This window comes from Sapajus apella, unplaced genomic scaffold (assembly GCF_009761245.1).
Source record: "Sapajus apella isolate SASKATOON/1434 unplaced genomic scaffold, GSC_monkey_1.0 scaffold18, whole genome shotgun sequence".
NCBI classification, from domain to species: Eukaryota; Metazoa; Chordata; class Mammalia; order Primates; family Cebidae; genus Sapajus; species Sapajus apella.
This window is the reverse complement of record NW_022436958.1, coordinates 17,528,907-17,548,659: the sequence shown is the minus strand read 5'-3', so window position 1 is coordinate 17,548,659 and position 19,753 is coordinate 17,528,907.

The window sequence follows — 19,753 nt, the reverse complement described above, 5'->3', positions numbered from 1 at the left end:
TGCGGTGTTTGGTTTTCCATTCTTGCATCAGTGTGCTGAGAATGATGGTTTCCAGGTTCATCCACATCCCTGCAAAGGACATGAACTCATCCTTTTTTATGGTTGCATAGTATTCCATGATGGATATGTGCCACATTTTCTTTATCCAGCCATTCGTTGATGAGCATTTGGGTTGGTTTCAGGTCTTTGCTATTGTAAACAGTGCCATAATAAACACACATGTGCATGTATCTTTATAATAGGACAATTTAGAATCCTTTGGGTATATACCCAATAATGGGATTGCAGGGTCAAATGGTATTTCTATTTTAAATCCTGGAGGAATCACCACACTGTCTTCCACAATGGTTGAAATAATTTACACTACCAACAACAATATAAAAGCTTTTTATTTCTCCACATCCCCTCAAGGATCTGTTGTCTCCAGATTTTTTAATGATTGCCATTCTAACTGGCATGAGATGGTATCTCAATGTGGTTTTGATTTGCATTTCTCTAATGACTAGTGATGATGAGCATTTATTCATATGTTTGTTGGTCTTATATATGTCTTCTTTTGAAAAGCGTCTGTTCATATACTTCACCCACTGTTCGATAGGATTGTTTGTTTCTTTTCTCATAAATTTTTTTCTTGTAAATTTGTAGATTCTGGATATTATCCCTTTATCAGATGGATAGCTTGCAAAATTTTTTTCCCATTCTGTTGATTGCCAGTTCACTCTAATGATTGTTTCTTTTGCTGTGCAGAAACTCTTAGTTGAATAAGATTGCATTTGCCTATTTTGGTTTTTGTTGCCATTGCTTTTGGTGTTTTAGTCATGAAGTCCTTGCCTGTGCCTATGTCCTGGATGGTTTTGCCTAGATTTTCTTCTAGGGTTTTTATGTTGTTAGGTCTTATGTTTAAACCTTAATCCATCTGGAGTTAATTTTTGTATAAGCTGTAAGAAGGGGTCCAGTTTCAGCTTTCTGCACATGGCTAGCCAGTTTTCCCAACATCACTTATTAAACAGGGAATCCTTTCCCCATTGCTTGTTTTTTGTCAGGTTTGTCAAAGATCAGACGATTGTATATGTGTGGCGTTACTTCCGAGGCCTCTGTTCTGTTCCATTAGTCTTTGTCTCTGTTTTGGTATCAGTATCATGCTGTTTTGATTACTGTATCCTTGTAGTATAGTTTGAAGTCAGGTAGTGTGATGCCTCCAGCTTTGTTCTTTTTGCTTAGGATTGCCTTGGCTATGCGGGTTCTTTTTTTGGTTCCATATGAAGTTTAAGGGTGTTTTTTCCAGTTCTGTAAAGAAGGTCAGTGGTAGCTTGATGGGAATAGCATTGAATCTATAAATTACTTTGGGCAGTATGGCCATTTTCACAATATTGATTCTTCCTAACCATGAGCATGGGATGTTTTTCCATCTGTTTGTGTCTTATTTCCTTGAGCAGTGGTTTGTAGTTCTCCTTGAAGAGGTCCCTTACATCCTTTGTTAGTTGTATTCCTAGGTATTTTATTCTCTTTGCAGCAATTGTGAATGGGAGTTTGCTTATGATTTGTCTCTCTGTTTTTGTCTGTTATTGGTGTATAGAAATGCTTGTAATTTTTGCACATTGATTTTGTATCCTGAGACTTTGCTTAAGTTACTTATCAACTTAAGGAGATTTTGGGCTGAGACAATGGGTCTTCTAAATTTACAATCATATTGTCTGCAAATAGAGGCAATTTGACTTCCTCTTTTCCTAATTGAATACACTTTATTTCTTTTTCTTGTCTGATTGCTCTGGCTAGAACTTCTAATACTATGTTGAATCGGAGTGGTGAGAGAGGGCACCCCTGTCTAGTGCAAGTTTTCAAAGGGAACGCTTCCAGTTTGTGCCCATTCAGTATGATATTGGCTGTGGGTTTGTCGTAAATAGCTTTTATTATTTTATGATACATTCCATTGATACCTAGTTTTTAAAGATTTTTTAGCATAAAGTGCTGTTGAATTTTCTTGAAGGCGTTCTCTTCATCTATTGAGATAATCATGTGGTTTTTGTCTTTGGTTCTGTTTACATGATGGATTACATTGATAGATTTGCATATGTAGAATCAGCCTTGCATCCCCAGGATGAAGCCTACTTGATCATGGTGGATAAGCTTTTTTATGTGCTGTTGCATTTGGTTTGCTAGAATTTTATTGAAGATTTTTGCATCAATGTTCATCATGGATATTGGCATGTAATTTTCTTTTTCATTTGTGCCTCTGCCTGATTTTGGTATCAGGATGATGTTGATCTCATAAAATGATTTGAGAAGGATTCTCTCGTTTTGTATTGTTTGGAATAGTTTCAAAAGGAATGGTACCAGCTCCTCTTTGTACGTCTGGTAGAATTCTGCTGTGAACCCATCTGGACCTGGACTTTTTTGGTTGGTAGTCTATTAATTACTGCCTCAACTTCAGACCTTGTTATTGATCTAGTCAGGGATTCAACTTCTTCCCAATTTATTCTTGGGAGGGTGTAAGTGTCCAGGAATTTATCCATTTCTTCTAGGTTTACTGGTTTATGTGCATAGAGTTGTTTGTAGTATTCTCTGATGGTAGTATGTATTTCTACAGAATCAGTGGTGATATGCCCTTTATCATTTTTTATTGCATCTATATTCTTCTCTCTTTTCTATTAGTCTTGCAAGCAGTCTATTTTGTTGATCTTTTCAAAAAACCAGCTTCTTGATTTATTGATTTTTTGAAGGGTTTTTTGTGTCTCTGTCTTTTTCAGTTCTGCTCTGATCTTAGTTATTTCTTGCCTTTTGCTAGCATTTGAATTTGTTTGACCTTGCTCCTCTAGTTTTTTAAATTGTGACGTAGGGTGTCAATTTTAGATCTTTCCACACTTCTCATGTGGGCATTTAGTGCTGTAAATTACCCTCTAGACAGTGCTTTAAATGTGACCCAGGGATTCTGATACATGGTGTCCTTGCTCTCATTGGTTTCCAAGAACATCTTTATTTCTACCTTCATTTCATTATTTATCCACTAGTCATTCAAGGGAAGGTGGTTGTTTCCATGTAGTTGTGCAGTTTTGAGTGAGTTTCTTAATCCTGAGTTCTAATTAATTGCATTGTGGTCTGAGAGACTGTTTGTTATGATTTCCATTCTTTTGCATTTGCTGAGGAGTGATTTACTTCGAATTACATGTTCAATTTTAGAGTAAGTGCAATGTGGTGCTGAGAAGAATGTATATTCTGTGGATTTGGTGTGGAGAGTTCTGTAGATGTCTATTAGGTATGCTTGGGCCAGATCTTCATTCAGGTCCTGGATATCCTTGTTAATTTTCTATCTTGTTGATCTGTCTAATATTGACAGTGGAGTGTTAAGTCTCCCACTAATATTGTGTGGGAGTCTATGTCTCTTTTTAGGTTGTTAAGAACTTGCTTTATGTTCCTGGGTGCTCCTGTATTGGGTGCATATATATTTAGGATCATTAGCTCTTCTTGTTGCATTGATCCTTTTACCATTATGTAATGCCCTTCTTTGTCTCTTTTGATCTTTGTTGGTTTAAAGTCCATTTTATCAGAGACTAGGATTGCAACCCCTGCTTTTTTTTTTTTTTGCTCTCCATTTGCTTGTTAAATCTTCTTCCATCCCTTTAAGCCTAAGTATGTCTTTGCACGTGAGATGGGTCTCCTGAATACAGTACACTGTAGGAAAATTCTTAAGGCAATTTTCCAGTCTGTGTCTTTTGATTGGGGCATTTAGCCCATTTACATATAAGGTTAATATTGTTACGTGTGAATTTGATCCTGCCATTTTGATATTAGCTGGTTGTTTTGCCCATTAGTTGATGAAGTTTCTTCATCGTGTCGATGGTCTTTACCATTTGGTATGTTTTTGCAGTGGCTGTTACTGGTTGTTCCTTTCTATGTTTAGTGCTTCCTTCAGGAGCTCTTGTAAGACAGGCCTGATGGTGACAAAATCTCTCAGCAATTGCTTGTTCATGAAGGATTTTATTTCTCCTTCACTTTGGAAGCTTAGTTTGGCTGGATATTAAATTCTAGCTTGAAATTTCTTTCTTTAAGGATGTTGAATATTGGCCGCCACTCTCTTCTGGCTTGTAGGATTTCTGCTGAGAGATGTGCTGTGAGTCTGATGGGCTTCCCTTTGTGAGTGACTCGTCCTTTCTCTCTGGCTGCCCTTAGCATTTTTTCCTTCATTTCAACCCTGGTGAATCTGACGATCATGTGCCTTGGGGTTTCTCTTCTTGAGGAATATCTTTGTGGTGTTCTCTGTATTTCCTGGATTTGAATGTTGGCCTGTCTTGATTGGTTGGAAAAGTTCTCCTTGATAATATCCTGAAGAGTGTTTTCCAAATTGGATTCATTCTCCCCATCACATTCAGGTACCCAATCAAATGTAGATTAGGTCTTTTCACATAATCCCATAATTCTTGGAAGCTTTGTTCATTTCTTTCCACTCCTTTTTCTCTAGTCTTGCCTTCTTGTTTTATTTCATTAAGTTGATCTTCAATCTCTGATATCCTTCTCCTGCTTGATTGATTTGGCTGTTGAAACTTGTGTATGCTTCAGGAAGCTCTCATGCTGTGTTTTTCATCTCCATTAAGTTGTTTATGTTCTTCTCTAAGTTGATTATTCTAGTTAGTATTTCATCTAACCTTTTTCAATGTTCTTAGTTTCTTTGCATTGGGTTAGAACATGTCCCTGTAGCTCAGACAAGTTCATTATTACCCACCTTCTGAAGCCTGTTTCTGTTAATTCATCAAACTCATTCTCCATCCAGTTTTGTTTGCTTGCTGGTGAGGAGTTGTGATACCTTGGAGGAGGAGAGATGTTCTGGGTTTTGGTGATTTCATCCTTTTTGCACTGGTTTCTTCCCATCTTCATGAATTTTTCTACCTTTTGTCTTTGAAGTTGGTGACTTTCTGAGGAGGTCTCTGAGTGAATGTGCTTTCTGTTGATGTTGAAACTATTTCTTCTGTTTTTTAGTTTTCCTTCTAACAGTCAGGTCCCTCTGCTGCAGGATTGCTGGAGGTCCACTCCAGACCCTGCTTGACTGGGGATCACCCTCCCAAGCTGCTAAACAGCAGGGATTGCTGCCTGTTCTTTCCTCTGGTAGCTTAGTCCCTCAAGGGTATCTGCCAGATAACAGTCAGAGCTTTCCTTTTTGAGGTGTCTTTTTGGATATATGGGGGTCAGGGAGCCACTTGAGGGGGCAGTCTGTCCCTTATCAGAGCTCAAGTGCTATGCTGGGAGCTCTGTTGCTCCCTTTAGAGTCTGCTGCAGTGGAACTCACAACTGCCCCTTTTCCCAGGTGCTCTGTCCTGGGGAGGTGGTGTTTTATTTATAAGCCCCTGAAGTGCTGTTGCCTTTTTTTCAGAGATGCCCTGCCCAACAAGGAGGGAATTTAGTCGTATTCTGCCTGCAGAGGCACTGCTGAGCCGCCAGAGGCTCAGTCCAGCTGCTGTGTAAACTTCTCCATGATTCTGTTTACAAAGGTATGGTTAGAACTGCCTCGGCAGTGACAGATGCCCTTCACTACACTGAGCTTGATCATCCTGGGTATAGCTCAAACTGCTATGCTGGCTGTGAAACTCTCAAGCTAAAGGGTTTCAATTTGCTGGTCTTTATGGGGAAGGGACCTGCTGAGCCAGATCACTTGGCTCCCTGCCTTCAGCTCCCCTTTTTTGGTGAGGCATGGAAGGGTCTGTCTCACAGGCGTTTCAGGCAAAACCTGCGGCAACAGCTGAAATGTTTCAGCCAAAACCTGTAGCACCGGCTGAAACGGCCACTCTGATTTGTGCTGGTGACCCATGGCTTGTCAGCCTGGCCAGGCAAAAATCTCCTGGTCTGCAGCCTTTAAAAACCATGGGAGAAGCACAGTATTTGAACTGGAGTGCCGGAGTGGCCCAGGATAAGTCTCTGATGGCCTCTGTTGAGTAGGAGGGGGTCCTCCAGTCAGTTGCACTTCCCAGGTTAGGCGGTGCCCCACCCTGTTTCAGTTTGTCCTCCTTGGGCTACACCCACTGTCCAACTAGTCCCATTGGGATGAATCTAGTATCTCCATTGGAAATGCAGAGATCATTCTCCTTCTGTGTCATTCTCACTGGGAACTGCACTCCAGAGCTGTTCCTATTCAGCCATCTTCGTGGAAGTTGGTGTTAAAATTTTTGATGACAATTATTTTCACTATATGTTTTTTATTGTATTTTAGTGTTTTTCTATAACCTTGCTTTGATGTTTTTTGTCTTCAGAGGTTATTATCTAGACATTGACTTTTCTTTGACTATCAATAGTTCTCACTTCCTCCTTAAACCTTTTCATTTTTAAATTTTTCTCATTTTAATATTCTATTTCATAATTTACATTATTTATATTCCATCTAATAAGTCATATATATCAGTCTATGTTATGTATATAATCACATACATATTTCATAATGACATATATATTTCATAATTTATGCTCATTCACTCTTTTTATTTAGACTAATTTCTAGTAATATTTTCTATGAATACATTTTTAGATTCTGTCACTTATGTTCTAAACTTTTCTAATTCTTATTAACATTGTTTCCTTTATTTTACAACATTTTTGTCTTCTCACTAATTTAGAAATAAAAGATAAAATTGCATATTTTATATGAGCATGACTTTCTGCTGTGTTTTCACTTTATGTAGACATTCTGCTCTTTACTTTCTTTTTATTATAATAAAATGTACAGGATTTTACATTATACTTAAGTGTCACTTATTTTTAAATGAAATCAATTACAATTTGTCTAGTTAGTTCCATATTACTTACTCTGAACTTCTTCAGAGCAAAGAAAAAAATAATCACTTTAAAAAGGTAAAAAATAAATGTACTCTTTTTTCCCCTTTTAGTCACGAGTGTTTTTTTAATGATGGAAGGAGCACAGGAAAGCCATCAGATATAATATTTTCACTAATAACTTTTGTCACCTTCCACTCATTCCCCTTTGTTAGAATTTTACTGGCCATGTGCTGTGGAATCCGGACACTTTGGGATGCTGACGTGGGAGGATAGCTTGAGCCTAGAAGTTTGACATCAGTCTGGGCAACCTAGTGAGACTCCATCTCTACCAAAAAATTAAAACAAAAAAAGAAAATGAGCTGGGCATGTTGGCACATGCTTGTGGTCCCAGCTACCAGAGAGGGTGATGTAGGAAGATCACTTGAGTCAGGAAGGTTGAAGCTACAGTGGGGCCATGACCACACCACTCTACTCCAGCCTCGGCCACAGAGCAAGACTCTATCTCAAAAACAACCAAAAACAACAAAAATAATCTTACTTATATCTGCCTTGATTTACTTTATATTAACTCTAATTTCTATTCATTGGCATGTCTCAATCCCAACATTCCATTTCTTCTATTAATGTCATTTCATTGGTTTAAGAATGTCTAAAAAGGCTCTTGACAAATGCAGATGTGGTCACTCCAGCAGGTTAAGTGTTTGAGGGATGGAAGGGTAGGGATTAATTGGATTTGTCCACCTTGGCTTCCATAATGAATACCACAGACTAGATGGCTTAAACAACAGAAATTTATTTCTCACAGTTTGTAAAGGCTAGCAGTCTAAGACTCATGTGCTGGCAAGGTAGGTTTCATTCATTCTGAAGCCTTTTCTCTTGGCTTGCAGGTGGCCCCCACTGTGGTGTATATACATATGAACTTTCTGTGCTTACAGAGAGAGAATAAATCTCTCTCTCTTCCTTTCTTATAAGGCCATCAATTTGATTGGATTATGACCAGACTCTTATGACCTCATTTAAGCTTAATTACTTTCTAAAAATTCTATTTTCTAATGTAATTACATTGGGGTCTAGGGCTCAAATAAATTTTGGGGGACACAATTCAGTGTGTAGCATTAATATACTGAAATAAACTATTTGAAATAAGACAATGAAAATATCTATCTGAATTTGGGACATGGGGAAAGATGAGCTTGAGGCTCATAAATTGTGGTCCTGAGGGGAACTCTGAGCTTACCAATGGTACCATGAAATTACAGGCATTAAAATGGAGGAATCCAGGATGGCATCAATATAAGAATCTTCAGTTGGATGTAATAAATATAAAATCTAATTTATGTTTTGTTAAGGGCACTGAGAAGGGGAGATCACACAGCCAGAAAGTAGCAGAATCAAGATTTCCTGTAAAAATATGTGAGGCCAAGTGCTATTTCTAATGCATCCTCTCTTCCTCTGTTGCCACTAAAAACTTCACAGTTTTTCTGAGGGCAGATGCTAAGGCATGATCCTGAGCCTCTGTTTTGACAGGATTCCATTCAGTAGTTTTAGAGGTATTTTGAGCTTTTAGTTTCTGTGATGCTGTGACTAAATGAAAGAGGCTTGCATTGGAATACAAATTTGTGGAAACTGATTGAACAGAAATGAAAGAATGTTGAAGCTATTTCTCCTCTGCAGGATGAATACTTTAAGTTTCAAAAATAACTCAGGATGTATTATTCTCAGGGACATTTCATGAAATTGGCATCCGTATCCACTGATGTCTTAACAATTGTCAACCTGAAATGTGGTTGTAAGGATTAGATGCACTCATAAACACAGCAGAGTGAGCAAAGCCTGGAGAGTATATAGAACTCTGTTTCTCTTTTATAAAGTTTGCAAGAAAATGATAACAGAGAAAATGGAAAAGAATGACATCATTCATCTCCTATCACTAATAGCGTGACTAACAGTAGAACAAACCAAACCAAATATCCTAAAATGAGAGATTAATGTGACTTTCATTATAATATGTATTTTAGTTAACAAAGAGAAAGCTTACTAGAAACATTCAGTTTTCTTTTAATTGTATTTTAGCTTCTGATTACACACGATTTCCTGAATAAAATCCATGGCAATAGTACAATTATTCTATTTATAGGCGGCAACATTTTGAGAAAGCCTTGAAGACAGATATTCTAATAACTATTCATGATTTTTAAGAAAACTTGAGGGCACGCGGCATTTTACCTATCATGAAAATTTTTACCAAAATATTCTCCATATAGTAAATGACATGCCACAACTTAGTCCTCAGATATACAAATATAAAGGCTAATGGCCTATTAACTAGACAGGCATGAACATTCTGCTCAGCCAAGATGATAAAATGACTAATTTTCTTGAGAATATTAATGAGGAACTAAGAAAGTGGACAGTAGATATTAGAAGCAGAAAGAGAAGGACACAGGAGACAAATAATAATAATTAAAATCATAGTAAAAAAAGACATGAAGCAACAGGTACCACACAAAAGCGGAAACAATGAATACAAAAAAGCATACCTTTGTTTATTGTGCTTTACAGATATTGCATAAATTGGTTTGTGGTAACCCTGAGTCCAACAAGCCTGTTGGCACTATTTTTCTGGCAGCATGTGCTCAGTTTATGTATCTGTGTCACATTTTGATTATTTTCACAATATTTGAAACTTTCCATTATTATTATATCTGTGATGGTGATCTGTGATTAGTAATCTTTGCTGTTACCATTGTAACTCTCTTGGGGTGCTATGAACTGTGACCATACAAGAGAAAGAACTTAATTGATCAATGTGTGTGTGTTCTGACTGCTCCACCAGCCAGATGTTCATTCATCTCTCTTGCTCTCCTCATGCCTGCCTATTCTCTGAGACAAAACAATATTGATATTATTCCAATTAATATCTCTACAATGGCCTCTTAGTGTTCAAGTGAAAGGAAGAGTCATACATCTCTCACTTTAAATCAGAATATAGAAATGATTAAGCATAAAAAAGGCATGTCAAAAGCAAGATAGGCCAAAAACTAGGCATCCTGTTCAAACAGCCAGGTTGTGAATGTAAAGTAAAAATTTTTTAAGACAATTAGAAATTCTACTCCAGGGAACATAGGAATGATAAGAAAGCAAAACAGCCTTTTCGCTAATATCAAGAAAGTTTGATTGATCTAGATAGAAGATCAAACCAGCCACAACATTCCTTTGAGCCAAAGCTTAAGCCAGAACACAGCCATAACTCTCTATAATTCTATGAAAGCTGAGAGGAATGAGAAGGCTGCCAAAGAAAATTTGGCTAGCAGAGATTGGTTCATGAGATTTAAGAAAAGAAGCCATCTCCATAACATAAAAGTACAAAATGAAATAGCAAGTGCTGATGGAGAAGCTATAGCAAGTTATTTAGAATATCTAGCTCATAAAATTTTGTAAAGGTAGATAAGCTAAGCAACATATTTTCAATGTAGATTTAATAGCATTGTGACTTTGAAAGATTCAGGAGATCAGTGGAGGAAGTAACTTCAGATGTAACAGAAATAGCAAGTAGACCTTGAAGATGACTGAATTGATGCAATGTCACAATAAAACTTCAATAAATGAGGCATTGCTTTTTTTAGATGAGCAAAGAAAGCAGTTTGAGTTAGGACCTACTCCTGGTGAAGATGCTTGTCAACATCGTTAAAATGACAACCAAAGATTTAGAATATTATATAAACTTAATTGATAAAGTAGCTGCATGGCTTGAGAAGACTGACTCCAAGTTTGAAAGAAATTCTACTGCGAGTAAAATGCTACCAAACCGCATCATCTGTTACAGATAAATCTTTCATGAAGTCAATCCATATGGTGAACTCATTATTGTCTTGTTTAAAGAAATTTTCACAGCCACTCCAACCTTCATAGCTACCATCCCAATCAGTCCGCAGCCATCAATATTAAGGCAAGATCCTCTGCCAGCAAAATGATTACAACTCACTCAAGGCTCAGAGGATCATTAGGATTTTTAAATAAAACATTATTTTTTCATTAAGGCATGTGAATTTATAGACATAATACTGCTTTACAAATAAAATAGTACAGTGTAGGGTAAAAATAATTGGTATATGTACTGAGAAAGCCCCCCCTCCCAAATTTATGTGACTTGCTTTATTGCAATATTTGCTTTATTACAGTGTTCAGTGGTCTGGAACTGAATCTGTAATATCTCTGAGATATGCATGTGTTGGGGGGTCGGAGAAAGAGAGAGACAGAGAGAGAGAAAGAGAGAGAGACAGGGGACACTAAATGGAATAAGTGGAACAGAAATTAATTGATAGAAACAAAAACAGCTAATAACCATGCCAGTGATTCTAGAAAAGATAATGCTGCAGTAACAAATGGTGCAAATGTTCAATGCCTAACAAAAACAAACGCTTACTTCTCCCTCAAATATATACCAATGTGGCTCAGTTGTAGCTATGTTCTATTCCTTGATTTCAGGACTCAGGCTGAATGAACACTATGGTACATATCATTTTCATGGCTAAGAAAAAAGAGAGCTAGCAAGATAAAAAAGAAAAGAGAGAAGGATCAAATAGATGCGATAAAAAATGATAAAGGGATGCCACCACTGATTCCACAGATATACAACCAACCATCAGAAATTACTACAAACAACTCTATGCACATAAACCAGTAAACCTAGAAGAAATGCATAAATTCCTGGACAATTGCACCCTTCTAAGCCTAAACGAGGAAGAAGTTGAAACCCTGAATAGACCAACAACAAGGGCTGAAGTTGAGGCAGCAATTTATAGCCTAACAACCACAAAAATCCCAGGTCCAGATGGGTTCACAGCGGAATTCTTCCAGACGTACAAAGAGGAGCTGGAACCACTCTTTCTGAAACTTTTCCAAACAATACAAAAAGAGCTAATGCTTCCCAAATAGTTTTATGAGACCAAATTTTATGGTATCATCCTGATACCAAAAGACGGCAGAGACTCAACAAAAAAAGAAAACTTCAGGCCAGTATCCATGAAGAACATAGATGCAAAAATCTTCAATAAAATACTGGCAAATCGATTGCAACAGCACATCAAAAAGATTACCCATCACGATCAAGTAGGCTTCATCCTGGGGATGCAAGGCTGGTTCAACATATCCAAGTCTATAAATGTAATCCTTCACATAAACAGAACCAAAGACAAAAACCACATGATAATCTCAATAGATGCGGAGAAGGCCTTCGACAAAATTCAACAGCCCTTTATGCCAAAAATTCTCAATAAACTAGGTATCCACAGAACATATCTCAAAATAATAAAAGCTATTTACAACAAACCCACAGGTAATATCTTACTTTATGGGAAAAAACTGGAAGTATTCCCTTTGAAATGTGGCACTAGACAAAGATGCCCTTTCTCACCACTCCTATTCAACATAGTATTGGAAGTTCTAGCCAGAGCAATCAGGCAAGAAGAAGAAATAAAGGGTATTCAATTAGTAAAGGAGGAAGTCAAATGGTCTCTATTTGCAGACAACATGATTATATATTTAGAAGACCCCATCATCTCAGCCCAAACTCCCCTTAAACTGATAAGCAACTTCAGCAAAGGCTCAGGATACAAAATCAATGTGAAAAAATCACAGGCATTTCTATACACCAATCAAAGACAAACAGAGGGCCAAATCATGAGCAAACTCCTATTCACAATTGCTACAAAGAGAATAAAATACCTAGGAATACAACTAACAAAGGATGTAAGGAACCTCTTCAAGGAGAACTACAAACCACTGCTCAAGGAAATAAGAGAGGATACAAACAGATGGAAAAACATCCCATGCTCATAGTTAGGAAGAATAAACATTGTGAAAACGGCCATACTGCCCAAAGTAATTTATAGATTCAACTCTATCCCCATCAAGCTACCTATGATCCTTTTCACAGAACTGGAAAAAAACACCTTTAACTACATATGGAACCAAAAGAGAGCCTGCATAGCTAAGACAATCCTAAGCAAAAAGAACAAAGCTGGAAGTGTCATGCTACCTGACTTCAAACTATACTATGAGGCTACAGTAATCCAAACAGCATGATATTAGTACCAAAACAGAGGTATAGACCAATGGAACAGAACAGAGTCCTCAAAGGCAATACTGCACATCTACAACCATCTGATCTTTGACAAACCTGACTAAAACAAGCAATGTGGAAAGGATTCCCTGTTTAATAAATGGTGTTGGGATAACTGGCTAGCCATGTGCAGAAAGCTGAAACTGGACCCCTTCCTGACACCTTACACCAAAATTAACTCCAGATGTATAAAAGACTTAAACATAAGACCTAACACCATGAAAACCCTAGAAGAAAACCTAGGCAAAACCATTTAGGACATAGGCATAGGCAAGGACTTCATGACTAAAACACCAAAAGCATTGTCAACAAAAGCCAAAATAGACAAATGAGATCTAATTAAACTTCAGAGCTATTGTACAGCCAAGGAAACAATCATTAGAGTGAACTGGCAATCAACAGAATGGGAAAAAATCTTTGCAATCAAGCCATCTGACAAAGGGCTAATATCCAGAATCTACAAAGAACTAAAACAGATTTACAAGAAAAAAACAAACAAACCCATTTAAAAGTGGCTGAAGGGCATGAACAGACACTTTTCAAAAGAAGACATATATAAGTCCAACAAACATATGAAAAAATGCTCATCATTGCTGGTCATTAGAGAAATACAAATCAAAACCACATTGAGATCCAGCTCATGCCAGTTAAAATCGTGATCATTAAATAATCTGACCACAACAGATGCTGGAGAGGATGTGGCGAAATAGAAATACTTTTACACTGTTGGTGAGAGTGTTAATTAGTTCAACCATTGTGGAAGACAGTGTGGTGATTCCTCAAAGATCTAGAAAGAGAAATACTATCTGACCCAGCAATCCCATTACTGGATATATATCCAAAGGATTATAAATCATTCTATTATAAAGACACATGCACACATATGTTCATTGCAGCATTGTTTACAAATAGCAAAGACCTGGAACCAACTCAAATGCCCATCGATGATAGACTAGACAAGCAAAATTTGGCACATATACAGCACGGGATACTATGCAGCAATAAAAAAGATGAGTTCATGTTCTTTGTAGGGACATGGATGAATCTGGAAACCATCATTCTCAGCAAACTGACATGAACAGAAAATCAAATACTGCATGTTCTCACTCATAGGCAGGTGTTGAACAATGAGAACACATGGACAGAGGGAGGGTGGTATCACACACTGAGGCCTGCTGCAGGGTAATATGGGAGGGACAGTGTGGGTAGGGAGGTTGGGGAGGGATAACATGGGGAGAAATGCCAGATATAGGTGATGGGGGGATGGAGACAGCAAACCACATTGCCATGTATGTACCTATGCAACAATCCTGCATGATCTGCCATGTACCCCAGAACCTAAAGTACAATAAAAATATATGTGTGTATGTGTGTGTGTATGTATGTGTGTATATATATATATATATATATATATATGAAAAAGAAAAAAGAGAGCTAGCACTTAGAGGTTCTGTTTGAAAATGCCATTTGTCATTTGTTTCCTCACATTTAATAGGCCAAACTAAGTCATAGATTCATGCCTGATAGGGTGATATAGGGCAACATAATGTAATTATTTAATATGGTTAGATGGCAAATAACTTCAGACAATAATATAACTGACTATAGTTACTATAACGGCAGAGCATTTGAATAGGAAGCAATGGACACCTACTTTACAATTCTTGTGCTCTGAATGATTTTCCAGTCTCTGAGACCTGACATGATGATTATTGATACTCCTGGGTATTGGTCCAATTCCTTTGCATTACTCCCAGTTTTATTAGCATATACAAATACTGTCAGGGTATGCATGTAGATAAACGAATAGACTTTCTAGCAACTATAGGAGCCATTCTGGTTGAGGAAGCTAGGGAAGGTAGACAGGGTCTGGAGACACCTGAAGATGTGTTAAGAAGTTCTAAGAATCCTTGCTCTATGCAACTGTCCTTTTCATTTTCCCAGGTCAATGAAGCAAGACCAGTGTTTTACATTTAGCAAGAACACACAAATAGAACAAACTAAACACCACAGAAAAAATAAGCACTGAATTTTAATGGAAAATATACCAAAGTCCTGATCTTTATTTATATCTGTGTTTCTTCTTAGGGGAATCACAATCCCCACTTTTTCTTCATATGGACACCTGTTAAGTCACCCAGTAGGGCAGCCTGTGAGCTTGCATTTTGTCTCCTATAAAATTTTAATCCTTAAAACCTATTATAACTAGTAAACAAACACAGAGTTTGTGTCTAGATGATGTGAAAATGATATGTCACTATTTATCAGGTGCACATGCTTATACACAAATATATGTAACATCATTTTTAAAATATCAGCAATAATAGTGCTCAATGTTATGCCGATAGAAATACGGGGATAGCAGTTTAACTACTTTTAAGTAAAAGGTAGTAAAACCTAAGTAACAATTAATGAACTATACCATGGAAAGCCACCAGAAGTATGACAACTATTTTAAGAGTTCAATCTGAAAATTAATGCATCTGTTACAACAACTTAGATAAAAGAATCTCTCCATATAAAATACTAGAGTGAGCTTTTCTCATTAAAACTGGTTATTCAGAGGAGTTGTTCTTTTAATTATCCCTTATTCATTAGGAAACAGGAGGTAATTGGTTGTATCTTTACCAGAACATATTTATACTGTACCTGTTAAAATTCCAGGTTTGTATGTAAATATTTTGTAATCCAATTTGCTATTATTGTGTCATTATAGGTGAACACTGCATTTATCTAAGGAGATGAATTCACATAAAACATAAAGGATTGGACAGCAATGCAAACACACACATATGTAGTAATAAACTCAGAAAGTATTCAATTCACTCACATTTTTAACCTCCAATTACTCAAACTGTATTATACATATGATCATAAAATAGTAAAAATTGTTCAAATACTTAATGGAAACTGAATAATTTGTTTAAGTATATGCTAAACTCTTCCCTCATCAAATATTTTCTATTTATCCCGTGAAGAGGAAAAAGGCAGTAGGAGAAAAATCACAGATAATTCTGAATTGTAAGATCAAGAGAAGCTACTGGCTAGCACAGAAGTTATGTGTTGACTTCAATCAAATAAGGACAATGTAGAGCAGGGCTTCTAAAATTTCAGCATGCACAGAAATAATCTGGTGATCTTTTTAAAATGAAGATTCTGCTCCAGTAGTTCTGAAACAACTTGAGATTTTTAATTTCTAACAAGCTTCCAAGTAATGCTGATGCTGTGGCCCATGAAAAGCCAGGTGCTAGATGACAGTAGGGCTTATGTCAGAGTTACTCTAGGAAAAAAACACAGTAAAATATAGAAGGCATTCCACATCACCTTTGGACAAAAAATCATTGTATTTCCAGTCTGCTATGGGAATACTTCAGTTGGCATAGGCCAGCAATAGCATGGAGTGTGAGTCTCAGCAAGGTCAAATAACATGATTCTGCACTGCCTGTCTTTATTATAATTTTATCTTTACTTCAAACTTCTTGTCTAAAGGTGTAACTGAATCCCACGGGAGTACTAACCTTTGATTGCAAGGGGAGATTTCTAATTCTTTTATAACACACTTCCAGTGACCAAAAGAAATGTAGTTGATGGGTTCTTCAGGGAAACACATTAAGCCTCTGATCTCTACCCATGCAGACTGGAGGTGACATAGGAAGCAGAGTGATAGGAAAAGTCCTCAAGGGATCCCTTGAGATTAAACATGTTGAGACAATGTGATGAATTTTTAGGATGGTTGAGCTCCTGTGACCTATATAAAGTGAACGTTATTTTGTCGGTGCAGAGAGTAGTCCAAAAGGGCCTTTGCTCACTTTATAATGCAACCCATTAAAGGCTAAAAGCATCACCAAATCATTCTTTCTATCCATTCATGGACATATAGCATAACTCTCTCCAATAGTGATTTATAGCCTAATTGCAATCCTTCTGGACATTTGTTGTCTCAGATTGAAACTGAGTACCAAATGATTTTACTAAATTTCAAAATGCCTCTGTCCATGACACATCTAACAGACTTGCCATTAGACTCTCTGTTATTTACTTGTCTTCTACATCTGCTGATGAAGTAGGCATTAATTGTGGCCCAAGTACTAGCTTTCATGTCAATGTTCATCAAATGTGTTATTAACTTGTCCTTTGATAATACAGATCATATAAAATTAAAGCTTTAAACATTCCTTTCCATTTGTTAAAAAATGTGATGTGAAATTGATGATAGAAATAAACTCTAACTTACTGCATCAAACATGAGGAAGAAGATAAATTTTCTCATTTTCTCCCATTAATGATTTATATTTACCTGTTGAAATTATAAAATATGGCTTTTTCCATAATGAAAAAGCTGAGTTAACTCTAAACTGGCAGGAGAAGACCTGCCATTATATATATTTTTAATCTATGGTACTGAATAAAGCATTGTGAAACAACACATATACTTTTGCCATCCTAAGATGATACACAAACTTCTATGTATATGTACTTCACCACATTAGAAACAGAGAACATTTTGACCAAAGAATATATTTTATTCCAATATTGTCTATGCTTTTTTGGATACATGTGTTGAATTTCAAACATTCTATATTGCCAAGAATGCTTTTTAAAATCTCAATATACTAAATTTGTGACATAATTTTTGTTATACTTTACTGTAATATTTATTTTTATAAAAGATTATTCACCATGGCAATTGATAAATTAGAGATTCAAATTAGTTATTCCAACATGACATGATCATTTTTACCAAGTCATCTGAATACTTTTTGAATTTAAACATTTGAGTTATGACAGATGTAATACATTTCATTAAATAATGCATAATGAAGGATCCTAGCATAGGTCACCTTTTGGATTTGTGTGTGTGTGTGTGTGTGTGTGCAGTACATATTGCATTAGGAAGAAAAAGTTCCTTACTTTGTATTTCTCCTCTTCTCACTTCTTGTGGTGATTGACACCACATTCTACCAGTCTGTGCTATCTCAGAAGCCTGACTATGGGCAATGAGTCAAGTCGACAATATTGATGCTGTTGCATTATAATGGGTCTTTTCCTGTGTTAAATACTTCATCCATATAAAACTCATCATCTATGCACAAAGGCCATCATTGCTAAAGTAACAAGTATGTGAAAAAGAAGTAGAAGTGAACATTTGATCTCTCTGGCCTGAACTAAGAACACTCTACAGGGGGCAGGTGAGGTCTTTCTTCTTGACTTGCATTCTGGCACAATGTGATCTGCAGGTGAAAACACTCAAGAATGAAGGAAAGGGCATGTACTAATTCTGAGAGAACACTCCAAGATACATAATCTATTATGAGTATAAAATATGCCACAGATAGTTTAATAATTGTGAATTGACTGCCTGTGTTCATAGCTCTCTCTTCCCTGATATAGTAGGAGAACTTCTGAAGTTTATCAAATTGAGAGTAATCTTTTAGCATGGAAAACACAAATCAACAGAACTGATGGCAAAAATGCAAAATAATATTTTCCAACAGTAAATTTCCATGAATATCTCTGTTTTAAGACTCAATTGTAACCTAAAGTTGAGTATAATCCAAGAGTAAATTAAGCATATTTTATGTAGAGGTTATAAAATAAATGTCCAAAGCTTGTTTTTGTTTTTTTTGTTTGTTTGTTTTTGTTGTTGTTGTTGTTTTGTTTTGTTTTGTTTTTACTGTATGCATTTTTTTCCCTCCAAAACCTAAAGAAAAGGAACAAACACCAAAAAAGTGCTACCTGGGATTTGTTTTTCTAAATAGATCACTTGATTTGGGCCCAGGAGGTCATTAGGTAGTTTCATGTAATCGTTGGCAGGTGTTTATCAGTTCCAAGGTCAAGTAATTCAATTCTGTTTTCTCCACTGAGAATATCCCTTTTAGCTTTGATGACAGTAAACAGGGAGCACATTTTCTAGTACCTTAGTCAAAGAATGTCTCTACAAAATCACCTAAGGTACAATAATTTTCCAAAAATTGACTCAATTTTCAGCAGAGTTCCAATTAAACACTTTAAATAATGTGAAAGAATTATTTTGTCAATTGCTAGCAAGGTCTTTCTAGTGCAATTATTTTAAAGAGAAATGAGAACAAACTAACATAGTGAGGAAAAGTTCACAAAAGTTCACAAATCTGAGCCACCCTCCCTGGCTCAGCTGAAAGCCAAACCTGTGAGGCCTGTTTAGCCTTTTCTTTCTTTCTTTCTAATTTAAGTGTCCCTGTGTTTTGAAGCTATGGCAAAGAAAACTATAGAACTAACTCCACCGGAGCATTATTTTGTCAATAAATAAAATATTTCTTTACCAGATATGAATGACAGTTCTTTTAACAATGTTTATGCTTAAATTTGTTTTATTTCTTAAATTTTTATTTCAAAAAATTTCTGAAGTATCACATTAATAAAAAGGTATTCTAATAGATCAAACACAGTATATTCTTGGAAACTAAGCCAATACTTATTGGTCTTAAAATTTAAAATCACAATTGTGTTTGGCTGCAGGTTGCTGTATGAAATTTTCTTTTATGGTGCTGTGCATTTTTCTGAATAACTGATAATAAACCAACTCTAAAAGATGAATGACTTAAAAGAGAGCCATTTTAGGGGTACCAGCAGTAAAATTTTGTAAATTAAAAAAAAGAACACTAAAATATTACCTTACATAATGATTTAATGTTAATAACTTTTATATCAAAATTTTTGTATTTTTAAAATTTTAGGTGAAGTTTAATTTAAAAATTTACTAACCTTTATCTCAAAAATAGAAATAAGTTCTTTATGATCAATAGCTTTGAATTTCAAGATTAAAGCTGCCCATGCTTTGTTTCTTGGCTTCCAGATTAAATGGAACTAAGTTCTTTTATTTTAAAAGCTAAAACA